The 27,721-nt window shown below is 39.4% G+C and overlaps 1 protein-coding gene across 1 annotated transcript in view; it reads left to right on the top strand.

The window, feature by feature from the left end:
- The first annotated feature begins 830 nt into the window (after positions 1-830).
- PLA2G4A (phospholipase A2 group IVA) overlaps positions 831-27,721 on the top strand; it is a 243,623-nt gene continuing 216,732 nt past the window's right edge. Inside the window, exon 1 of the mRNA XM_075182675.1 lies at positions 831-1,077. The gene's annotated coding sequence lies outside the window, so the exon portion shown is untranslated. The remainder of the gene's footprint in view (positions 1,078-27,721) is intronic.

Genomic DNA, 27,721 nt, shown 5'->3' on the forward strand with positions numbered 1-27,721 from the left:
TGTTAACAATGGTATGGTGGTTTGTAAAGTGGTAGTTTTGAAAAATGACAATTCTGGCCATTTTAATGGCTGTTTGGGCTTTAGTAATTCCAGCGGTTTCAAAACCGCCAGAAAAATAGCCAAAAAACGCCGGTTTGAGCAGACCGCCCTTTAGTAAATCTAGCCCTCAGTGTTACTGATGCTTTCCAATTGCCATTAGTTAATCAATGAAGTTTTTGGGAATGTGTATAAACAACCCCTCAACATGTTTTACAACAAGCAATAGTAGACAGCACAATGCTGTAAGACTGTCACAAATATTGGGGGCCAAGCAAGATTCAGTGAAAGCAAGTGACGTTTAATTTAACTTATTGAACTGAACCCAAAACTATTTTATTTTAGTTTTGGCTATAAGTTTTCTTTACATGGACTCCACCCTGAAGGGCTGCACTGAAAATGTGTTGGTTGGGGCAAACCTGTTTAGTTTTAACATTATAACTTCTATATTGAGCAGTTTGTTGATAAATAGAGCACATAATAACACAGGGCGTTAAAATATTGTGGTTTAGTAATTTGGTGTAGGAGTTTTTATTTATTTATTTTGAGGTATAGGCATACAATTTCATGACTATTGTTACTCTTTTGCAAAGTGACATAGAAGAAAGAAACCTTGGTACAAAACCAGATGCCAGATAAAATGTTATGCCAAGTTGTACCGGCAAATAGTTTCTTACTGGCTATCTTCCTTAGCTTTCTTGTACCACTGATTGCAAAATACCATATTTTTTTTTATGTCAGAGACGACCTATAAAAAAATGGGAGTTGCATATTCTTTGTAGATGGTGAATAGCGACATACCTGTCTGCATCCCATGTTTTAAATTCATGCAAAGAGTGCAATAGAGTCCGACAAACAAATACATTGCACACTAGCAGTCTTTCTAGAAGAAAAAAGCACCGAAAATCTACAGTAAAAAGTGTTATTGATAAAGTTATTGAAACTTTCCACAAGTGGTTGCAAAGCGTGCTGGGAGTTGTAGTTCCAACTCCCACTTCCCTGCCAGGCACTACGGATAAACGCGAAGGGAGAATACTGCAGGTTAGTGTATTTAAGGTTAATGTGTTACCTCTCAATTATTAATATTGTTCGTTAACTTATTTTGTACTTTTAATGAACTTCACAAACTTTTTTAAACTGTTGTCGCGTTCGAATTAGAATACTGTTCACTTATGGACTGTTTGTGGTTGAGGCAGCGTCTCATCAACTCATTAGCACAACATATTTTATTAAAATGCTTATATTTAGCTATTTTGATTACGTTCATTTAGTAAAACCAGGCCGGATGTAGTATTGTTTCTTGAAAATCCGTCACTATTATAGATACATTGTTTTATAATTTATGTTGTACTTTTTAAATTCATTTTGCAGTCTTTTGCTTTCCACTTAGCGGCAGATTCCGGATGTAGTTTTTCTCCTAGAATACGCCAGACAAACTAGTACTTCGTAATTAAATGCAGCTTCTAAGAGAGGGACAGCGAAGTTTCCTGTCACACTGCACTGTTTTGTGTGTATTTACTGACTGTACATCACTTATCTATCAGCTTCTGCTTTTCCTGTTGCTTTGTGATATAATAGTGGTTTCTAAATACAATAAAAGCTATGCATGAAGGTCTGATTAATGTTGTTTTATTTTAATGGCAGTGTTATCTGACAAGAAGTACATGTTGGCACAAGTATATTAAATAATTTGATGAAGCCTGTACAATTATCTCTGTAACAGTATAGATAGCAAACATAATACAAGATAATTTTGCAATATTAAGTCACTTCAAAATGTATGGTAAATTATATCTGCATAGGCTGTGTATATAATGTTCTATTATTCATATAAAGCTATAGAGTTGTATCTGGGTGCCCTAGAAATAATGTGTTATCATGGTAAGGGTTAACCAAAGTGGAATTAAAGGCTGTAATGTGTTGTTACTTCCTGTATGATATCATAGGCAGATAGTTTATCAGCTTCTGTATAACTATTTGCTCAAGCAAGAAATGAACAGTAGCATGTTGATAAAAGAACCACTAAGCTAAAATTCATGTGAAAGGGTATCCTGTGAATTGTCCCACATACAAGAACATAGATATTTTGTGGGGCTCATTTACAGTTGGATATATTTGCATGTAAAGTGCAGGCATAAAATGTTTAATATAACAGGTTTATTTTTTAGATGCATTTATCTTACCATATGTGAAATTCCAAATAAACATATAGATGAGAATGCACCAATTTAAGTGTATTATGATGCAGCTGCATACTTGAGACACCATTTATTGTTATCAACTGGGCTTGCGCCCAACACTAAATGACACTCCTGTGTATGCAGGTGCAAGCTTGCAAATTTTAACCCGGGAGGAGGGATGGGAGATTCGGCTCAGCAGTTAATTAGGAACATTTTAAAGGGGAAAAAAATGCAAGTGACCCAGACCAAGGTTGCACAGTATGGGACCCCCAGCGCATCCAGGTCCTGTATCTATGCAAAGTAGTTCTCCATAAGTACCAGTGCTTTGTTTCCTGTTGTGTCTTTGAATTGCATTGCAATAGGTCTCTCAAATTTCAGACCTGGCACCAATTTCCTGTGCTCATTTTACAAAGCCCAATATGGTGACCAATATACAAACTGGAGCCAAATCTGGTGGTTCGTTTAAATAAACTCTTGTGGTTAATATATAGTGAAGACCACAATTTGGTGACTAATGTGCAAAGCCGAGCCTTACTGAAGCCTAGTATACAAAGCAGGAGGCAGTAGATTTTTCACATATTGATAAAGAGTGAACAAAGGAAATAATGTGTTTATACAATCTAATATTTATTTAATGTGACATGGGCACACTTCAGGTGATATACAAATGAACACCTTCTTGCTTTTTTCTTTGCTTTTATTGTCAGGATGGCAAAGTAATTCATAACATACAGTTGCACACACTTTCTTGTGACCCTAATGTTAAAGTAATAGAAACTCTATTTATTAACGCTGCTTGTCACTCCTCCCTCTTATGCCATGGTTTCAACAAGTTAAGTCTGGACTGGTTTCCCCCTGCCTGACTTTATAATTAACAGGCCCCACAGACTCAACCACCCCATGCGGCCCCTACCAATGAGTGAAGAGTTTACTCTCTTGTGTGGGTACCAGTACAAGATTTTTGTCACCTGGTTGGAAAGTCCTAATTATAGCTGACTTATCTTAGTTCTTTTTTGTCTTGCTTGTTGCTCGTGCACATGCTGCTCAACCAATGGGGTGAACTTCCTGAACCTGTCATACTACTGGGACACAAATTGGATCACATTGGTTTCTTTAGGACCCTATTGCTCCAAGCCCTCCTTGAGAACATCCAAAATGCCCCTTGGCTATCTGCCATACATCAATTCAAAGGGCTAAATCCTGTGGACTTGAGGCACCGCTCTCACTGCAAAAATTAAATAGGGTAACAGAACATCCCTGTCCCGTTTTCCTGTGCTACTGCCCTTCTCACCATGTGCTTAAGGGTTCTGTTAAACCAGTCAGCCTGCAGGTGGTATTCTTTTGTGTGCAACGTTTCTACCATTAACAACCAGCAGAGCTCTTTTATGAGACGGGACATAAAGGGAGTACCCTGATCAATCAAGATTTCTTTGGGGATACCTAGTCAGATGCAGTACAGATAGAGTTCTTTTTCTATTTTCCTGGATTTTATGTTACACAAAGGTATAGCTTTGGGATCCCTGGTGGCGTAATGATGACCACGGGCTGATTTTTGTAGTGGACCTACCAAATCCATACCAAAACACTCAAACAGGGTCTGCACCATGTTCTCTGACATACTGGACATGTCTGGCAAAATTTCTTTACCGCCATGAACACCCATGGCCAATAAAACCTGAGTAATATACGTTACTGGGGTTTGTCTTCTCCCAAGTGCCCCCCCACACAGATGTGTATTTGCAGCTTTAAGTACAAGTGGTACATGAATCTGTGGCACCAACAATTGCTTTACAATTTTTTCTTGAACGTTAGCAATTCAATACAACAAATCATTTTTAAAGATATAATAGACAATACCTTCTGCAGACCTGTTGGCCTTCTCTACCCCATTTACCTCAATGACATTTTTATAGAAATCCACTAAGGTAGTATCTCCAAGTTGGTCTCTGCCAAAGTCTCTCAGTGGAAACAAGTTAGATAATTTTGACCCATCCGAGTCCTCGTCGGATGGCATGGCAGCTTTAACCAAAGTCTTGCCAGCTAATGATGGCAGTATCTTGTACTGCGTTGGGTTTTGTGCAGCTTTCCTTTGTCTTTTTCCCATCCTTTTGGACGGCAGAGCTGCATGTTTGTGGCGGAGCATGACAGTTATCCTCTTCTTTATCCTTAAGTCTACACTATCAGCCGTGATTCAGTTGCCGAAGTGTCAGTTTGAACTCGCTCCTCTAGGATCTGTTTGAACAGCAGAAAGTCTCTGCCAAGTTTCAAAGGGTTAGGCAGTTTTGGAGTAACTGCCGTGACTGTTTGTCCATTTACGGTAACAGACAGAAGGGTCCTGTCACAGTCCTCAACATTATCGTGTACACAGAAGACCTTTACTTTGGGCAGTATGTGAGCTAGAACCATTGGCAATATAGAGCTGGAAATCAAGGTCAGTTTACTACCTGAATCTATCAAAACCAGCACCAAATGGTGATTTACAAAAACAGCCACATGCATTAAGCAGGACTTCCCTCGCAACTGGATTCATAGTACAGCAACTATGATAGGTTGGTCTTGTGTGCGCAAGCAAACAATCCATAGGTTCAAGTAAAGTTGGGCATGGTGCCTGCAAATGTCCAGGCACTCAAAGCATTTGGACCTAAAGCAGTTTTGTCTTCCTTTCTGTCAGGCAAACTTTTCTTTCCAATGTTCGTTCCACCTTACCGTATACCAGGTTTTGGCTGAAGCACAAATTTTGGAGTGGACAACGGAGGCTTTCGCCTAAGCTTCAAGGCACTATATCTCTACTACAACGGGCAATTCCTCATACGTCTGAGGGTCTGCCTGTTGTGCCCACCTTTGGTGCCTTCAGTCCATACCTTTTGTCAGGAATAACCGCTTCTATCAGCTCCCTGATTTAATATCTTTTCAGATATTCAACCAGTCACACAATATATCACCTATATTTTGTCAGGAAACCACTCCTGATTACCTTTACCTGTATTTAAAGGGTTAACACAGCCAAGCAATCTATCTCTTCTAAACAGGTAGTGAATTTGTTTAGAGCAATATGGATAGCACGTATTACATTTTAGATTTAATATACAAATAAGTACAATGCTTACAGGTTTTAAAACCAATAAAGATCACATGACATACATAGCAACACATGTAAAATAAAAGATAAAATTCAGAATATGAATTTGCATATGAGTTGTATACTCTGTGCTAAGGCTTGGAAGATGAACAGCTTATCAATGATTATTGATTTCCCAAAAGACTGACAATTTCTTTTAACCGGTCTCATCTTTTAAAGACACTTTTACACCTTTCCCTCCAAGGGGTTGCGGTCCCCAGAGAGGGCTTGTGACACCGTTTACAACCGCAATAGTGCATTTTCCCTGATTTAATCACAGATCCACTATTATTAATAATAAATCCATTATAAATTTGCAAATTTATAGATGCCAAACAGCATAGGTCCAGTTTACTAGTTGAGCTGACCTGATTTTCTCACCTTCTCTGCATGGCAGACAGCTTTATTTGACGTATGGGCTGCCCTTCATCATGCTATTTATGAATATGTGGTTGATCACTAAATATATTGATTTTAAGTGGCATTTTTGAAAACTGAATTATATTTGTCTATATACAATATTGCAAGCCATGGTCACACAGTTCATGTCTCTTCCTGTGAGACTCTTGCTGGGAATGTCTTCCTCCTGTCTGTCCAACAGCTTCCCTCTACAAGTGACATAGTTATCTAGTAACACAGGACACAATATTTCTGGGCTCACAATCTACACATGGAATTAGACAATTTACCCTTTGAGGGCAGGGTTCCACTTTCGGTCATCTGCATTTAACTTGCAGAGAAACACACTATAAATGTCTTCATTTGATACACAATATTTACAATGCAGTTATGATCAGGCTTTATTACCAACAGTTATGTTATTTGTTAATCCTTATAACTGTAATTCCTCCCTGTTCACTACACCTCGGATACTATGATCAATAGCCAGAAATTCGATCATTCTGACCGCAGTGTTCTTTTCTGTCTGCAACCAATTTTTAAGTGTTTTGCAAAGTTCAGCAAGCTGTGCATGAACTGGCAAATCTTTGGACAGTCTCCAGTCATGATACCGTTGGGCTTGCCTGCACTGGTCACTCCAATCCACACCAAGATAGCATTTTTTAACTGTTGATGGTTGCCAGCCTGGTCCTCATCCTGGTCTATATAGGTAGGCTGACCTTCCCCCTAAAGATAGGGAGCCAGATGTTCAGCCCAACTGTTAGGTGGCCATTTGGTTTGGGTGGTGGCACTTTCAAATCCTACCAGATATGCTTCTACTTCATCATCAGAAGTTACTTTCTGCAGTGCGGGTGCAGCTGTAGCCTCCCTGTCTTGTCTCCCCAGAGCAATCTCTTCATGGAGAAGATGGGTATTTTCCTCCTGTGCTGCTGCCACATTCACCAAGGTTCTTATTATATCTTCAATTTCCACAGAAGTTTGGGTTGGGAAGCGGAAAGTTTAACATAGTTTTAAAGACGTGGCTGTTGAAGCCATGATCCTAAGAGCTAAAGATTTTTCAGAGCGTGTGGTGCAAACAATGTTTTGGGCTCGTAAAACGGGTTCAGTCAACATTCATCACCGAATCTTATTGCCTGGTGTGAAATGAAAGGGTATCCTACATCTTTTTTTCAATTGTCCAGGTTGCTTATGTTCTTGCAGAACGGCTAGATGCGGTTTTGGACCTTAGTTCACTTAAGGGTCATGTGTTTGCCTTTTCAGTCATCTTTCAAAAAAGACTTTCTGTTGTGCCGGATGTGCAAACTTTCATTCAGAGGTTGCTCCGTATGCAACCTCCATATGTTCATCTGGTAGCACCATGGGATTTACATTTAGTGTTGAAAGCTTTACAGCATGTACCTTTTGAACCCTAGGATACGGTGCAATTAAAATTTCTGACCTGGAAGACTGTCTTCCTTTTGGCCATTTCTACTATTAAAGTAATTCTATCGTTTTCAAATAAGCATTGCCCAAGCGATTTGTATTGTGTTTCCAACGCACAAAGTGATTTATTTTAGCAGATGTAAAAAGTTTACAGTTCAATACATGATTATAGTATAACACAGTACAGTACAGTCAATACCAAAAGATACATACATACCGCTGCGCTTGCATGCGCTTCGCTGCACTCCCACGGGTACCAGTGAACTGTAGTTCACCCTTGAATACTGTGGTCAGAGAAGACTGAAGCTAGTGGGAGCGCAGCTATTATATATATATATATATATATATATATATATATATTATATATATACATTCAGTGTTACAGAGTGAACAATGCAGATGATGTGGCTTGCTTCTATAGGTCCAGACTTCGGGTGGGTCCAGGGTAAACAGGTCATAGGCTAGTTCAAACTAAAGAATCCAAAGTTGGGGGTCATCTCTCCAGGGGATGTGCTCCTTTCTTCTCGCCAAGACTCCAGTTACAACTAGTCTATTAGCATTTTATAGTCAGCATCATATTAAAGGTCTATCCCCTAACATCAATAACTAGGGTATGCAATGTGCGATCTCTTCGCCGAATGCACCGGACAGCTGCTGATGTTTAGGGGATTAGAAGGATATCAGACATGACACATTTCCTATAACCTGAACCTTAAATAACACTGAGGTGTACATATAATCATAATATATAAACTAATAATAAACTAAATACTATCTGCTCATAGATCCCTGTAGAATAGATTCAATATGAATTATATAAATAACTAAATGTTGTAATGCGAGTGTGTACGTGCGTATTTTACCGTGCGATCACAGTATGCCACTGAGTGCAATCGACCAATAAAACAATATTAACCAATATACTTTCGTTCATGCAATTATACGACTTCGACACTATGGCAAGAAGAGTTTCAGAGCTTGCTGCTTTATTTTGCGAATCTCCAATTCTTGTTTTTCATGAGGATAGGGCAGTTCTTTGGACCTTCCTCCGAAAGTGGTGTCTAGATTTCATTTAAATCAAGATATTGCCATTCCTGCCCTGACTACGTCTAGGTCTTCGGAGGGCGAAGCTTCTATTCAATCTCTCAGTGTGGTCCGAGCATTGCACATTTATGTACGTAAGACTCAGAATGTGCGCAAGACTGAGGATCTTTTGAATTTCTATGATGCACACAAGAAAGGCTATCCAGCTTTCAAGGTGGCTTTTGCGTGGTGGATTACGGCTGTAATCCGTTAGATTTATAGTGGGGCTGGGCAGCCTATTCCAGATAATCTTCTTACAAGGTTTGTGAGTGCTTCCTGGGTGGCATGCCATGGTGCCTCGCGTGAGCAGCTGTCTTGGGCGGCCATGTGATCTTCTGTAAACACATTCACTCGGTTTAGAAGTTTAATGTGATTGCATCCAAGGATGCAAGTTTTAGAAGAAAGGTACTATGTGTAATCTCTTCTGAGCGTTCCCTTCCGTGATGCGGCTTTGGGATGTCCCTAGTGTCCCCCAAAGGAGGATAGAGAAAATAGGATTTTTATACTTACGTAACATCCGTTTCTCTTAGTCCATTGGGGATGCCGGGCGCCCACCCTTAATGCTCTGGTTTCTCCTACTGTATCTCTGCTTTTTGTGGGCTTGGTTAAACAAAGCAAAAATTACACAAGACTTGAACAATTGGAGAACAGCTGGGAAATATTCTACCAGAAAACACAGCTGCATGATGACAACATTTATCATTCACCTGCAACTCCATATTTTTGCTCCTGATGTTTCCATCCCTTCCTGGCTGCAAACTTCACATCTTAAGAACTTTGTTTTGAACGCATTTCCTTCTCGCCTCAAGAAAATATTTGTATCTGTCCGATCACTTCACTGTACCATCCCCTCCGTCAGCCTGCTGTTCTAACTGCCCTGCTGTTCCCTCCCCCTGGAACTGCTGCTTCAGTCTTCTATCTAATTCATTGTATTTTCAAGCCTATTAAAAGCTTTGCCTGTCATCACAATTATGAGGAGTTGTAACTGTAACTGAGTCTGAACTGGATTTGGACTGGACCTTTGCCTTCTTTCCTATTTTATGACTATGCAAGTACTCAATTACTACATCTCATGTACCTTATTACTCTCCATTCAACACTTCCTCCCACTCCCCCACATGGCTCTCCATGTCATTACTCCATACTACAGACCCAAGCCTATCCCCTCTGTCTGCTGTCGCTCCATTCTCGAAAATCTAATCCCGCAAACCTTATTCCCATCTTTCCTCTTATTCACCTTCCCCTGTCCTGCACACTCTAGAATGCAAAATCTGTCTGCAACAAACTGACTCACATTCATGACCTCTTCCTCTCCTATTCCTTTGGTTTTCAGGCCCTTACAGAAATGTGGATTTACTATGTACCTTGTGAACATCTTATGATGTTGTGCTGTCATAATAAAGCCTTATTTTGGATATACTCTTGTCTACCCGAGTGAGTTGAATTTCACAGAGGGTAACCACCATCCCAGCTAAGGAAGAGTGGTTTCCTCACATCCCTCTTGGTTGACAACATTACTTTTCCTCCTGTCACCCAAGCCTGCTGCCTTGGAAGTCACCCTTGACTCAGTCCTCAGCTTTACCCCTCTTATCCAGTCACTCACAATAATCCATCCCTTCCTCTCTCAGGAAGCAACCAGAATCCTGGTCCATTCACTCATTTTTTGCCTCGCCTATTGCAACCTCTTTCTCAATAATCTTCATGACTCTCACATTTTTGACTTTCAAACCATACAGAATGCTGCGGCTAGGCTCATCTTCCTCTCTCACCCCACCTCTTCTGCTACTCCTCTGTGGAAATCCCTTCATTGGCTTCCTATCCATTTCAGAATTCAGTTCAAGCTCCTTACCCTAACTTACAAAGTCCTTACGAACAATTCTCCCCCTTACATCTCTGATCTTGTCTCGAGGTACATACCTACCCGGCCACTGCTCTGCCCATGACCTCTGCTTCAATTCGGTTTTCATTGCCTCCTCCCAAGCTCGCCACCAAGACTTATGCTGTGCTGTCCCTAATCTTTGGAACTCCCTACCCAGTGTCACTCGACTCTCCCCCAACCTTCAGTCCATCAAACACTCACTCAAAACTCACCTTTTCAAGCTTGCCTATCCTACTACCTCCTAACCATCCGGTCCATCACCTCCTCTTCCTCGTCTGCTATCTCCATCTTTTCCCACTTGGTCCTACTGTCTCTCACCCCCCGTCCCCCTAGAATGTAGAATGCTGTCACGGGCAGGGTCCTCTCTACCTATTGTCCCACATCTGTCTATTGTCTGACTCCTTCGTTTGTCCTGTCACATCTTTTGTTGCACTCTGTGTGAGTCCCCGTAGCATTACTCACACTCATCTGCTACTTATATGTGTTACCTCATCTATTTGTTACTTGGTTCTGTATCCATTGCTACGGAATCTGTGGCGTCTTATTAATAAATAATAATAAATAGTCTACCCTTCTTCTAATGGCTACTTCCAGCAGGATAACCCGTTACGGCACAAAGCACACATCATCTCTAGCTTGTTCCACAAATATGACAATGAAATCAGTGTACTTACCAGATCTCAATTCAATATTGCAAAGTCCTCTTTGTGAGACAATGGTAAATTATAGAGTGGTTCAGAGGAGTGTCAACACCAAAGACAGGGCTGTTTTGTAGACCTACAGGACTAAAAATGTTACTGTCTTACAGTCTAATTAAAAAACATGCATACATGTTTTAATTATGAAAAGAATAATAATGAAATATATTTAAATAAAATCTAAAAATAATAAATGTAGAATAGCAAGAAAATAATAAGAGAAATGATAATATCAATAATAAAATTACAGGGAAATAAATATACAGAAAATCAAGTAGTTAAATGTGATATTGAATAACTGAGTCTTTGACAGTTTGCTGCAAATCTGTTCAAATGCGTTTCGCCACATATTGCTTGCTCAGTGCTCTCTGCACAAAATGTGTTTGGTCTCATTTGATATTATTATTTTTCCTATTCGTATTATTTTTACTCTTTTTGTCATTTTATGTTTTATATTGTTTGTATATTACTTTATTTGTTTTTTATATTATATGTTATATATATATTTTTAATTATTACATTTATACATTTTTGTTTTATCTTCATATGAATTCCTATCTATGATCTGTGTTCTAAGGGGCAATTCAATTGGCCGCGAGGTGCCGTCGATGTCTGGCTGCACACTTTGCCAGCCAATACTGTACAGAACTCTCAGCTCATTTCCACGAGCATCTATATGGAACGCAAAGGAAAATGAGCGAAGAGTTTAGTAAAATCTCAGACGCGACACTGCCTCTTTGCTCCAGTATTAATTTGAATATATATATATATATATATATATATATATATATATATATATATATAATCAAAAAAGTCAATAACAATAACTCTGGCGCTCAGTTCAAGATTGTATCGATAATGAAATCACACCCGGACATCTCCTTCAAACAAAGTGGCAGCCTCCCTTCAAATTCGGATGGTAAACCAACAGGCAAATCTAAAATCTAAAACAGAAGGGAAAGACGCCTATGGTGTAGTATTTTTAGAAATTGTGATTCCAAAACCAAGGTGTGTGCATATGCGTACCAGATAAGTTCTTGAAAAACTCCTCATCATTATATTAAGCCTGGGTACTTCAGTCCAATCGTGTAGGTTCACGCCAGTGCTGTATACTCATATAGAGAGAGAAAAGAAAAGAACCAAAAATAGTGCAATAACATAAAACATATAGGACAATAATATATCCGGTCACCATAAATTGTGTGTACCAGAAATAAATATTAAATCGCTTATCTGTTGGATTGCTTATTGCAGCTGGAAGGAACTCTTATTCAGTTCACTCCATCACAGGTTCAGGACAGGCATTATGTAAATAAAAAGAGGTTCCATATAGTGTAGTATGTTTAAATAAGATAGAATTTATTCAAAACATAAGAATCACACTCACAATGTAAATAAAAAATCAGGCTTATGTGAATCTCAGGTATAATGCTTATCTCCACCATGGATCCAGGTGTCATAAGATTCAACTAGTAGTTTGTTGGAAACAGTAGCCAAATAGAGGGTACCAATACACTCTCAATACCTCAATGCATTTAGTCTATAACAGACTTCATCAGGTGGATTTTACATCCTGTCTCTCTGTGGGATTTATTTATAGCGATAAGTGCTGCCATTTTGCGCATGTGCAGCTTCCGCAACTGCCGATTCAGTGGCAGTGATACATACATCATTGTCCAGTAGTAATCTTCCTTTTAGAATAGCTGACAATAGAAGTGTTATAAACCGAAGGAATAGCCCAATCTTTATATGTTGAGAATCATTCCAAAGTAGCATTCGGCAGCCATCTTTGTAAGGGGATAACAGGTCATAAGTTAACATGTAGCGTCCATCTTAGTAAAGGCAGAGAAGAGTCCATCCTCACATATGTCACGAGCCGCGGCGGTACTCACAGCCGCCGCGGCTCGCATCCTGTCTGTTCCAGCATCCCGGCCGTCGCCATGAAGACCGGGACGTCACTTCCTTCCAGCTCCCGACCGTTGCCGAGGCAACGGCCGGGCAGCATTGCGGCAGCCAGGCGCTCTTGCGCATTAGGGTCCAATCATTAGATTCAGCCTGTGGCTGAATCAGCAGAACTTAGCCTGCAAGTGTGGAGTTCAGGGCTAAGCCCTGATTGGCCTGTTGGTATCTGGCAATTAGCCTACAACTGTGGCTCTGCCTGTGATTGGCTCTTGGCTGCATTTAAGGTAATGAGGGCTGCTGCCTCATTGCCGGTTATAGCGTTCTGTCCTCAGTCCTGCTGCCTGCTTGTGCTATCTGTTTTGGTTCCTGCTACCTTGGATTTGACTAACCGTGTTTTGACCCCTGCTTGTTATTGGACCTGTGACCCTTCTCTTCTGACCTTGACCTTTTGCCTGGAATTCGGATTTTGCTTCTCTGCCTGTGAGTTTGACCCTTCGCTTGCCCTTGGATATTGCATCTGTGCCTGTGACCTTTTGACCTAGGATTCTTCTTATACTACAGTCCACCAATCACTCCACTTCTGGGAACTCCTTTAAGTCAGTATACGTTACTCGACCTTCGGTCGGCCCGCAGCCCAGTCTGTCCCCACCACTAGGGGCTCCAGCGAACACCTGGCCTTCAGAGTAGTTCCCGAGTTTCACTGTACTGACTTGGGAGTTCCTAACAACATATAGCTATATGATTATTACCATAAATGGATAGTTTATGGTAGAGACCATACACATTATAGACTAAAATCTGAATGCCCTAGCAGCCATTTACAGGTGTCTAATCACTACATTAAGGGGCAGACATAGCATTATAAATACAAAATAGCACTCAAAGAGAATGGGTGAAACTCACAATAGGTACTGCCTGGGGTAAGAATCCAGTGGCAATAAATAACATATATATAAGAAATATACAACCTATATAAATTTAATGTAAAAAATACATATAGGTAAGAACAAAAAATCTAAAAAATATAAACCTGGGAACTGTATTCATAAAAAGGGGGCTATTTCATACCCTCTCCCAGATGGGGCTAGAGTGTTAAGTTGGAATATCCAAAACCTCTCTCTCTTGGATAATTTAGTTTGGATATCTCCACCTCTTGGTCCCACAGATACATGTTCGATCTCCTCCAAGTAATATAGTTAGGGTCCGCATTATGTTTATGCATAAAGTGCTTAGAGACGGAGTGACTTTCCACTCTATTTTTAATATTCCGAACATGTTCTTGTATCCTTAACTTCAGAGGTCTTTTAGTTTTTCCCACATATTTTAATCCGCAGGAACATTCTAACAGGTAAATCACTGAGGATGTTTGGCAATTCATACATTGTTTGATAGTATACTTAGCGATATTATTAAAATTATAGGAAACCTTTCTATCTGAACTCGCATATTTGCAGATATTCTAGTGATTACACTTAATGAAACCATTAAAGCAAGAAATGTTTTGTTAGTATCATTACATATTTCAGGAAGCATGCTAGGGACCAAGATGTCTTTTAGGTTCTTATTCTTTCTGAACACAATATCTGGTTTATCCGGTAGGATATTTACCAGTATAGGATCCATTCTTAGAATCTCCCAGTGTTTATTAATTGTAGGATATTTAGGAATTACCATATAAGAGGTTCTGTCCTGCAGTAGTCTATAAACTTCTTCTACTTAATCGGACCTGTCCAGCAGTACAACACCCCCTCCCTTGTCTGCTGCTTTAATGACCAATTCCCTATTATTATGTAAATCTTTCAAGGCCTCATTTTCATGTTTCAACTGCGCTCACAAAATAAGAAAATGAAACTCAAGAAATAGAAAAGATAATGTTGAATGAGCAACAAATATAAAAGTGAAAATGACAGAATTCATACAAGGTCAATAATAAACCAATAATAAACATAAATAGCCTGGGTGGTGTATCAGTATGAAAATAAAACCAAACAATATTGAAAACAGATTATAACAAAATCTGCAGGGCCAACCTGGCTGGTGGCTCACACAAAATGATAATAAAGTCTCTAAAGCAGCTGTTGGGGTTGAAGTCCAATATTGATGGTGTGTAAAACGGATAGGGGACAATCCAAAATGTCTCAATATACCCACAGCTCCAAAGTGTATCTTCAAGCCTGATTTAGACGTGTTCTCATAACTATGTACAGTGGCCAGATCTTTCCTAACAAAATGTCTCTTCAAAGTAAGCTTCCTGGTGTATTTGTTAATAACAAAAAACATTTAAAATTTATTGGATTTCTGTGTAGGGGCAAAATTGAGTGCCTTGCTAAGTACAGAAAATTCAAGTTTATTTATTTGATGTTTAGATAGATTGAAAATGCCATTATCTTTAAAAAAAAATTCATTCACAACATGTATTTTTTCTTTGATTTTTTTGACCCCACCTCATTTTCCCCTTCTTCTACAAATCTGCGTTTCATTGGTGAGGCTATAAGAATACTTTCCGTGACATGCTTCCTATGGCCTCCCCTCTCGTGTGAGGTTCTGACCGGGGATAAAAAAAACATCACTCTCACTAGCATCTATGCTGTCCAGTACCCTAAATCTTTTCCTGAGGGGTAGTGGATCTCTGGGCAGGGGTCCTCTAGTCACTGGGCTTTGTCGTAGTTTCTTCTGATCATAATTATATTGCACATGTCTGCAGTTTGTAGTATCTTTACTGCCGCTTTCAGGATACTAGACAATAGGAGAGGAAGCGCAGGACAAAGATAAGCATGATTTTTTATTTACATGGTGAGTGTGATTCTTATGTTTTGATTAAACTCTATCTTATTTGAACATACTAGACTATATGGAACCTCTTTTTATTTACATAATGCCTGTCCCGAACTTGTGATGGAGTGAACTGAATAAGAGTTACTTCCAGCTGCAATAAGCAATCCAACAGAAAAGCGATTTAATATTTATTCCTGGTACGCACAATTTATGGTGACCGGATATATTATTGTCCTATATGTTTTATGTTATTGCACTATTTTTGGTTCTTTTCTCTCTCTATATGAGTATACAGCACTGGCGTGAACCTACACGATTGGACTGAAGTACCCAGGCTTAATATAATGATGAGGAGTTTTTCAAGAACTTATCTGGTACGCATATGCACACACCTTGGTTTTGGAATCACAATTTCTAAAAATACTACACCATAGGCGTCTTTCCCTTCTGTTTTAGATTTTAGATTTGCCTGTTGGTTTACCATCCGAATTTGAAGGGAGGCTGCCACTTTGTTTGAAGGAGATGTCCGGGTGTGATTTCATTATCGATACAATCTTGAACTGAGCGCCAGAATTATTGTTATTGACTTTTTTGATTATATATATAATATATATATATATATATATATATATATATATATATATATATATATATATATAATTATTCTAATTAATACTGGAGCAAAGAGGCAGTGTTGCATCCGAGATTTTACTAAACTCTTCGCTCATTTTCCTGCAATTGCAACTGCAATAAGCAATCCTACAGATAAGCGATTTAATATTTATTTCTGGTACGCACAATCAGGCGCGGGCTGGCAAGTTTAAGCCCGGGGGGCGCACAGGCGGCCGCATCACGTGACACGCATCGCATGTCATGTGATGCGGCCGAAGGTAATAAATAAGTAATATTGCATCCGGGGAGGGGGGGTGCCGGCCCTAATAGCGGTTGGACTGAGCACAATTAATGGTGACCGGACATATTATTGTCCTGTATGTCCTATATGTTTTACGTTATGGCACGATTTTTGGTTCTTTTCTCTCTCTATATGAGCATACGGCACTGTTGTGGACTTACACGATTGGACTGAAGTACCCAGGCTTGATAAACTGATGAGCGGTGTTTCAAGGACTTATCTGGTACACATATGCGCACACCTTGGTTTTGGAATCACAATTTCTAGAAATACTACACCATAGGTGCATTTCCCTTCTGTTTTATTATATATATATATATATATATATATATATATATATATATATATATATATATATATATGTGTGTGTGTGTGTGTATACATCTTCTTGAAAACAATTTTTTCACTAACACACAGTATTATACAATATATTTTGTCACCCAATTACACGTATTTACGCCATTTGTTCTAGATCAATTCCTGGTGTATTTTTTTTATGTACATGGTCCTGTATACATAGGGGGGAATTCAATTGGCTGCGTTACTGCCGAAAGTAACGCTGCCTGCGCACTATTACCGATGTTACGGTAATAGTGCACGTAATTACCGCTAATACGGTAATTTTAAATCCGGCTTTTTGCTCGTGGCTCCCTAAACCGTGAGCAGAAAGCAGGATTAAGATTACCGTATTAACGGTAATATGTTTAGCGTGGCATGACTCCGGGGTTAATTGAATTCCCCCCATAGTGTTTGAAAAAATAAAAGCTATATTTCCCTTTATTTCAATTATTTTCCTATGTATTTCCCCTTTGCACCCATTTATATTTCAATCCTTTCTACTACCTGCCAACTTCACACCCTTTACACTCTCTCTGCCATCTATTCTTGACACCACCATTCACCTCCTTATCCTGTTCACATCCTTATTCTCTCACATTACACACACATTCCTCATTCGAGTTCATAACCCTATCTATTACATATACACCCCATGTTTTCTTCACATATACAACTAAGTTTATTTCGTGGTTATACCATTGCACTTTCACTTCTGAAATAAAAATTTTCTTCTTTTCACCCCTTTGCCTTTCTCCATTCATCTTCATGAACCACGACCGGATCCTGAAGTTTATCCCACATGAGAACCTACCAAACTGGCAACAGTGGAACAAGAGCCACACTAACCATACCCAGCAAACCCCACAAATCTACCATCTCTCGACATAGCGGTTCACAGCAACATCAAGCGAAATGGAACTTGTGTTGCTCAATGGCGTTATTGGCTCATAAAGCAATTCTGTCAGTAATACTGCTGATGAGCACACTGTCTCCCAATTGTTCCTCTATTCTCTTGCCACCTTACTCGCCTGTGGACAACTGCTGTCATAGCAACCTTCACATCACCCTGCCTCTCATGTGGACACCATTTTGGTTGCAGATGGTTCTACTACTGGGGTCATGTACTCAAAAAGAGACGGAAAGTCATCTTATTGGTGGAGGGATGGGAAGAAAGTATAGCTGGGCATGTGAGTAAGTGATTCATAGTTCACCTCAATTTCTACCTCAATACTGAGCTTTTCTTTCTATGAGCCGCAAAATACAGTCTGTAGCTGAGTAACTTTGTTTGGCATCCTGCACAATATGGTGCACTGTTCATGCTTCCAGAGCGTCTTGGTGTATAAGCAACTCCATACAAAATGAGACTGTTCAACCCCCACTTTATAAGGCTTCCCAGCTCTTGGCCCAACATTCTACTCTGTTCCCTCTTCTGAACCATCCTATAATAAATTCTCCATTCTTATATTCTTGAGGTTTTAGCTGTAGCTTCAGGAAAACTCTTCCCAACCCTCTGCATATGTTGCCATTGGTTGTGGCTACCTAGTTAGTGGGATAGTGTGCGTAGTGTAGATTGCACAAATTTCCACTGTGCAATACCACAAAGAGAACTGACAATGTTAGGGGCAGTCTGACGTAGGCCAAGTACAGGAAGTCGGTGTTTGCGCAAATGCGGTCATGCAGAAATACACATTTACGCCTGTTATGTTGTGTGAGGACCATCCTGGTGGGCTCTTTGAAAATCACCTAGATGAATTTTTGCCAGCAAATGTGTTGTTTATTCAGCAAATGGCAAAACAGGTGAGTCAGTGCACAGCGTATGCAGGTGACAGAAGCGCAGTTCCTAGTCACCACAAAGATCCCCTTTACAGGCCAAAGCCACATCCTCATTATTCCCACTGTGATAGAGCTAAAGGGGGCGTATTAGGGCGTAAGCTAGCTTATTATAGGTGGGGAGATGAGAGGGCTAACAGAGTATCCTCCACCTGCTTGGCAGTGGACTGTTGGTTCCCTGTGGAGAGAGTGCATAGGAGTCTGGGCTAGATGACCAGTGGATGATATGGAGTTTGTTTACTCTCATTGTTTAGCTCAGCCCTCTTGTTCTGTCTAATCCCTGAGTAACTATTCCACCTGGTGACATTTAATAAAAAAATTGTCTAACATATAACCAATAACCTAAAATACGCATGGAATATAATAGCGCATATGAACACAAAGTACATCCTTTTTGGGGTCTGAAAGTTTTCACTGTCTTGCCAAATTTCATACTGTTGATATTTATCATCCTCATCATCATCAACATTTTTTTGTTTATTATTTGTAATTATTGTTTTGGGCCTGTTGAAGAACACTACTGCTAGGTTCTCTAAGCCTAAAATAGCTGAAAACAGAAAATATTAAAATACTTGTACATGGCAAATGTCAGTACAATGTCAATTATTTCAAATTTTTGATTGGTATGGAAACTTTTATATGTTTTAAATGTTTGTGGCTACTTTTATTTATTATGTAATTTAGATTTGTCCTCCGTATGACATTGATAGACATAATATATTTAGCTGAATACAAAATCATTACATTACAATTGTATATTGAAAATGGACAGTAAAATAATTTTCTCCCAGGAAACATTCTGAACCACCTCTTGGTATGCAATTGTTTACAATTCCATATCTGCTGCACCTTTTCAAACTATTTTTTAAGAGTGTTGTCATTTGCTTTCGTTTTCATAAGGCATGAAAAAATGTATCGGGCAATTTAGGATGGACGTAAATGTTGTATATTTGTAGCTTGTTACAATATATGATGCACAAGTATGACATATGACTAGTCACAAATTTATGCTAATCCCTTACTGTTGCAATATTGCTTTTACATATACATTCCAGTTTGAATGTTGTGTTTTTTTATTTAAATATATAGGTGGATGCATATATATAATGATAAAGTATAATTACATGTTTTAGCAATTTCTAAAGGCCTGCCAGAAGTTTTCTGAACCATTATTAAATTATTAGTCTCTATCTATACATATCTTACATACATACATACATCCAAACCAGAAGAATTTAGTTACACTGCGTATAAAAAGTTGCTTGCATGTGGAATTTTTATTTGTTGAATTTATCAAATAACAATGTGAAATTATTAGTTGCTGAGTGTACAAGAAACTCCAGTTTAAAGAAATTATCTGTGTGCACATTTTTCTGTAACAGTTCATTGGGCTCTTTCCAAAACGAAGAAGAGCAAACTTGCTTTGATGCACGTAGTAACTTGCCAGTGGCCTAAATAATGGTTGCTACCTATGTTTGTTCTAGACACTGATGTGTTGTTGTGCTCTTACATAAACTCATACAAACATGCAGTGAAGCTTGTTAGGCAAAAAAGGTACACTTTTAGAGTTCACATGAGCAAAATCTTCTTGGCAGTGAGTTAAAAAAATATACAATATACCGTACTGCAATTCTACATTGAATTCCAAAAGAACTGGAGAAGTGTGGCACCAGTAACTAACCAGATTTATATTACAATTCATGTAAAAAGTGTAGAAGGGTAGTAGCATACAATTGTTATCTAATAATATTTATTATATCCATGTGCTTAAGCCTGTTTAGTAAATACAGTATATGTGTTTCTACCAGTTATACATTTTTTAGTTAAAGTATAACTAAATCTAATGCTTTTTGGTATTCTAGCATTGGCCCCACTTATTGTTAAACTTCTATGCCTCTGTTTTACTATTTGATTTCTCTAGGTATCTTTCACACGGTTCACCCATTACCTGGAACAGGCAGCAGCTAGTCTGATACCTAATTATGGTAAGGGGTGAAATGACTATCTTCTGACAAACGTAGTGAGTAAGTCGGATCCAATGTGTCATATGGGTTCCATTTCCCTGACTCCTCTCAGGTGTCCTCTCATGCACGCATAAAGATTTCTACAAATATATACTTAGAGTGCTACTGAAGAATAGAGCAGATGTGGGCCTAGGGCTATTGCGCTAATCATCCATAGAGGTTGAATTTCAGTAGTACCTTTTCTAGATTTTCAACTTTGTTTAACAATAATATAATTTATTGGCTGCTTATTATTACTGTCATAACTGAGACACTCCATCAAATAAATAAAGTATGACAAATATATTGTAAAAGTTTTTGGTAAAATATACAATACTACTGTAATGCACGCTGATATTACTGACACTTTGAGAAATACCATGCTAATCTCAGTTATTCAAAACTGATATTAAATAGTATTTTAGAAATGTATGCAGAAATGTGGATGCACAGCACAAATAACATATTTTTTCATGCACAAGTTTGTTTTTGAAAGTGCGCGAGTTAATGTGTCAAGAAGTTGATTACTGCAATGGAGCTCTGTTGATGAAACAAATTGAGGGGATAGCAGCATTCCTTACTGAGAAAAAACTGGGTCCTGGAAAGCTCTGCAAAAATGTGTGAGGTATCCTGCTTTAGGCAGACAGACAGGAAGCTACATTTAATTGGGTGGCTGGTCCCTGGGGAAGGGCCAGTCCACAGCAAGGACCTACAATGCTAGGGCCAACTTGAGAAGCTCAGGCCTGCCAGACCAAGGCCCTGGGTTCACATGACATTGGTACCATTATCACTTAAGCATCAGGGTGTGCTATGCCTTGAGCGGGCTCTGTTACAACCAGTGAAATTAAGTAAACATGAAATAAAAACATGTATATATCATACTTGCCAACTTTTGACTGTTGCTGTCCGTGAGGGGAGGTGGGTGGTATAGGCGGAGAGGGTGGGGTTTGACTAATCACATAATTTTTGCACCGCCCCTGTGACGTAATGATGCGTACGCATCATTTTATAGTGGGGGCGAGGCCAAATTGATGCAATTCTCAGGGAATCGCATCATGACGGCTCTAATGCTGCCCACTTCACTAGGAGGGCAGATACGGTAGTTTTCCTCACTCTCCTGTGAGTCCAGGAGACCTACCCAGAATTTGGGAGTCTCCAGGACATTCCGGGAGAGTTGGCAAGTATGGTACATATGCTAATTTAAAGGGGGTTTTACATAGTCATTAGCCGTAACTAGAAATGTTAGCACCTGAGCAAGAAAGAAAACGGGCACCCTCTAGCCGTCAACTTTAATCAAATTAACCTAAAATATTCATCTCACTGCACCCCCCTTCAGCTTGCATCCTGGGTGGTTGCCCCTGTAAAAATGTATTTAAGGCTCCAACAGGTAGTGTGTTAAGTTAACAGTGAAATCATTGTAGTTAATTAAAATAATGGTTCAACGGTGATATTAGGCAGGTCTTTAGTAATGATGTTTTTAAATGTGCAGTCCTATGACATAACTATAACTAGAATCCTGGAAATGGTTGTGAAAGGATTTGCACTTCCAAAAAGTGAAATGTGTGCCTACCATTTGTTATGCAATCAAGTTTGTCCAAATTAAATGTACTGCAGGTCTCAATATTTTCGGGACAGTAAAAGACCCTGTGTTCTAACCATTATTGCTTCTTTTATTTTTGTCCATAGTGACTCATTTGAACGTTTTAGACAATGGTCTACTTCAGTTTTTCAAATTTGTTTTCCAGTTGCAATATTAGAAGCTGGATTATATTCTTGAAGTAAAGCCAATAACCATCAGTTATTTAATGCAGTCCAGGTAGAACATTTGCTCTGGACAGTGCTCATGTGTGCTGTGGCCTTCCCAGGAAAGTCCCTTTTTGTGCACATGAAAATTTTTAATCCTAATTTTTATTTTCCCGTAATTCAGACCCATTGCGCAGCACAAATAACATGATAATTTCAAATATAGTTGTCCAGAAGGAAGGTATAACTGGGTTTATGACCCGAGTACATTGCAGGCTACAACTATGTCCTTTTTCATTCCAAAATTATGGGAACCTTACTTGCAGCTAAAATAGGTCATGTTGAAGGTATACCAATGGGTAAGTTTGTCATTCAACCATATTTTTTTATGCAATTTGCTAAAGTAACATTGTAGTGACAGACTATTTAATCATTTTTAGACTTGCATTGAGTTAGCTCAGAACTGTACAATATAATGTGTGCTGGGTAATTAATAGTATTATTTAGTCAATATAAAATGTTAAAGATTATTTACTTGACTGGTCACATAAACTGTAACATCTGTACATTTAATGATTATGACTTTTTGCTGACATACTTACAGTAAAGCAAAATGGCTGGTTCTGTTAGCTGAGTGACATTAATATATTCAGTAAAATTTCGGTACACAGGAAATGATTTGTGGTAATTAATGATTTGAAACTAAATACTATTAAAGGTAATTAATGGGGAGCTAAATTTATGTGTGTGTTTTTTATTGCTCTTGCTCTGTCTACATCGTGCTTTCGTTTTGTTGTCATATGAGTAAAACACTTTTAGGTCATACTATCATCATCATCATCATCATCACCATTTATTTATATAGCGCCACTAATTCCGCAGTGCTGTACAGAGAACTCACTCACATCAGTCCCTGCCCCATTGGGGCTTACAGTCTAAATTCCTTAACATACACACAGACAGACACACACACAGACTAGGGTCAATTTGTTAGCAGCCAATTAACCTACTAGTATGTTTTTGGAGTGTGGGAGGAAACCCACACAAAAACAGGGAACATACAAACTCCACACAGATAAGGCCATGGTCGGGAATTGAACTCATGACCCCAGTGCTGTGAGGCAGAAGTGCTAACCACTAGGCCACAGTGCTGCCCATACTAGCATACTTTCCTGGAATGTCCAGGACACCCCTGAATTGTGGGTCGTCTTCCCGCACCCTAGAAGAGCAGGCCTTTCTCCCGTATTCCGTTCACTTCATAGTGAAGGGGGTGAGATTAGGGCCTCAGTGGTGTGATTCAAAATGATGGATAAATTACACAATTACGCAGTTTGCAGCACCAAGCCCCCCTACACCTGAACTCATCAAATTCTAAAATTTGGCAAGCATGTTTAGGTGCCTACTGTCAATTATTCTGTTAATCTAGGGGCAAAATGAGACTGAATTCTGGTAATCTAAGCAATTTAAATGAAAGATTTCCCATTTTAAAAGGGACTATTTAAAATATCTAGGGAGCTCACACTACAGTGGTCGCTGAATTCTACTTACTTTTGAAATTCAATATTAAAATAATTTAACTTGGCAAAAAGCCATAAAAACAAAAGTAAAGTTAAAATATAAAATGGAATAGCTAGAAATATTTAGGGTGCACAGATATACAAATGTATGAGAAATGGGTGAAAGTACAAATAGAAGAATGTACAATGAGAGCAGTCTTGCATAAATTCCTTAAATAATTAACAGTTCTGTAGAACTGGATATATGTGATTGTATTCCTGATTAAGTCTGGTGTATGTGTGTGAAGCAGGGAAGCCAGTGGAGGTGCGGGTTTGTCTGCCTGTCAAATAGTTGATGTGCCTGCAGGTAGCTTGCAGCTGAGTAGAACACAAGGCCACGTAACATTGTTGGCAGAAATTAAATTAATTGATCCAGTAAAGTTATGATGGGTCTCTGTGAAAAGTGAGTAAATTGGAAATCTTAATGAAGCGTGTATTAATGATAATCTTTATTCATGAGCTAGTGGACAGATTTGGCACTACTTGGCCAGATGCTGCCTGCGTGTCATCAATTAGTATACGGTCTGTGGCTCTCCAGCCTTTGTGGAACTACAAGTCCCACCATAAACAGAAAGTGAAGAAGGACCACACTCTTACTATTACTGTTGCAAAGTATCCCTCCTTGACTATAACAAAAATTCAAAAGATCATCAATCATGCGCTTATTGTCTAATTGTAATCGAAATGTCTAGTGTCTTTGTCACTGTAATCAACTTTGTTAATGCTAGGAGTTGCTGCTGGTATTGTTATGTATCGAAAGTATTATATTATTAGATGAAGTTAAACAGTCTATATTAATATAGGAAAGGTTTAAAATCAAGTAAAAAGTAAAATATAAACATGAAACCAAAAATGCAAGCATAAAAGTGAAAACACACAAGTTACCATTGCAATGATTAATCTTAAAGGAGCAATTGATTGGAGAAAGAGTCGTGAATTATAATTTGAAAAATATACATAATCTCCCAGATCATACACTTCACATTTGTAAGTAAGCATAAGTAATTAGTTTGTACCTTTCACAGTAATGTAATGTCCTGGAAACCAAGAATAGGGGAGTGCGAGGTCCTGATGTGATGTCCTGTGTAGTCAAATGATTTTCATTAAGTAATACGCCATTCACACTGCCACAAAACCCCAGTTTTTTGCTGGAGTAAGGCCAAGAATCAAAAGCCATGACCACAGTAATGGTTCAACAGCTCAAGGAAATGGATATGGCTATACAGGCCCCCAAAGACACGTGTCTCCAACGCTTCATGGATAATGAGCGCGAGTTTCAGGACTCATTACGCAAGTAATGAATATGCAGGAGCGGATTCTCAGGGTAAACAGATAATTTATGATGACTTACCTTGATCACCTGGTGTCAAGAGTGCAAGGGCCTGCACAATCTCAACCACAAAATCTGTGACAGGATGGACCCCCTATGCCACCCTGTCTGTTGTTGATGGCGACCAGCTGGGCTTACTTTGCCACTGTTCCCTTTCTTTATCCCAAATGCGTGCTCTGGCCACAGTAGGAATGGCTTAAGCTGCTGCCACCACTGGACTCCTTAGCGGCATCCAGAACCGCGTCCTTCTGGGTAACTGTTGCTGCTAGTGTACCCCCTAGCTGGTACACCTGGGTTGGTACCCCTGACCTCTTGTCTTCAGATCAGGTTTGCTGTATATGGTACCCCTGGCCTATCACACTGGCCAGAGCTGCAGGTAGCAGGTAAAGTGTTGGTACTGGAACACTGGGTCCATACCTCAGAACAGCCGGAAACTGATAGGGTTTGGGTCCTATCTGTAGGTCAAAGAAAATACAGCAGGGAAGAAAAGGTCAAAGCAGGATCTTGAAGCAAGTGATGTTCATTAGCTCAAGTATTCTGATAAAGACAGTTTACACTGGTTTAAGGTACCAGTGATCAGAAGGTCAGATGGAACAAGAATACATTTCAATGCAAACCAGTGCTCTTTTTATACAGTTTTTGGTGACTAACTTGGCAGAAAGTAATTCGTCCTCCTGTCCCTTTAACAAATGTACAACGATTCATGCAGCCTGCACGTGAATCAGCCCAGAGAGGTTAAAACCTTTTTACTTAGGGGCAAGTGGCAGGGGGGAGTGTACTTCCACCCTGTCCACAAGCTGCCAGGGAAAGGGGGGCTCAGCCCACTCTCTTCCCTTGTGCTGTTCTGCCTGAGGCTGGGGATTTATCTTTTAAATCTCTCGCCTAAGCTGCTCCTCCTGAATCTATTTGATCTTAGGAGACTGGTTGGCAAGTCCCTCTGGTAGCCACTGAAGCTGGCTGCTGTGGGGGGGAATGGAATTCAGGGCTGCTCCGGCAGCCCCAGCACCAGGCAAGTGCATTTCTTTATTATATACACATTTACATTTCGTTCATTAAATACATTTCACACATTTAAACACATAGTTCCCCTCCCGGTGCCTATGGCCGCGTTAACCCTTGCTGCACGCCAGTTAACTATCGGTGCAGCAGCGCCTATGCACGTTCATTTATATATATAAATGTTTACATTTATTTGTGTAAATACATTTAGAAACACTGGCTTCAATAGGTGCCGGGGTTTAACCCCTGCACTGCTGCAGCGCTGGTTACTGCACACCCGGTGCTGCAGGGCACATATCCGCATACACTGTTATTGTATGCGGTGAGTTTTAACCCCTTCATTGCTGTGGCGCTGGGTACCAGCTACCCAGCGCCAAAGTGTACACTTTTAAAAAAAAAAAAAAGTTATATACAATAAAACATTCCCCTATACACTTTATTCACGCGGTGCTAAGCACTGGTGATTTAACCACTTCGGCGCTCGTCATTAATACCCTGCGCAGGAGTCCATTTCAAGGTGGTCACCACACTCGGGACCCGGCCACACTCTCCATACCACCTTAACGGTCCTTACCCCGTATGTATGACAGTGGGCAATCATTTTTTTCCACCATACTGATACACGTCACTATACAACCCACATCATCCTCCACAAATTCTTCCTTATAACCCTGAGTGCCCGGCTACTCTACATAACCCTGAGTACCCACATTACTGTCAGTTATAGTTAATGGAAGTATATATTAAAAAGTTCTAATGTTTGCCTGTGTTTGAGGCAAGAATATTTATAATGTTACCTATAAGTATAATGTTTGTATTATAAGCGCTGGAAAAATGTGTAACCTTGCACTACTGTTATTGGCACGTTTGTCAAAGCTGTATATGTACATTTTTTATACATTTTATAACATACAGACCTTGTTTTCACAACCGCACTCTTTTTATATTTATATTGGTACATATGACTAAATATGTACCCATATTTATGAGGCGTCTCTCGAGCTGAAACAAATGATCCGTTCACCCTGGAATGCAGTTTCTTACGCCTACGGAAGCCTAAAATGATCAAAAGTGTATGGCTCAACGCGTTTCACTCTGTGGACTTTCTCAAGCGTCTGTGATCATTGGCAGTTCAAAGGCACCTATTTATATAGAAACCAGTATTGAGGCTACCCTTACAACATACTAAGGTACATTGGCAACAACCAATACTGTTCCATGCATTTTAATTTAAGGATAAGAACAATATTTGCTTTGATTATTGATTTCTTACATATTGTCTCAAGATCGAGTAAGGGGGGACATTTCCTGCAGTAAATGGCTGCGCTTCCTATGCATCACCTAAACAATATCACACCAGTGCAGTGCCTTGGTTTAAGTAGCAGCAGCTTATTTAACAGTAGTCTGTCTGCCTTCTAACTAATTCAACAGGTACACTCTCTCTACAGTGAAGGATCCAATATCCCACACACACAAAATAACAGAATTTACTGGTAATAAATTGCAGCATCTGTCA

Source organism: Mixophyes fleayi, chromosome 8, assembly GCF_038048845.1.
Source record: "Mixophyes fleayi isolate aMixFle1 chromosome 8, aMixFle1.hap1, whole genome shotgun sequence".
NCBI lineage: Eukaryota > Metazoa > Chordata > Amphibia > Anura > Limnodynastidae > Mixophyes > Mixophyes fleayi.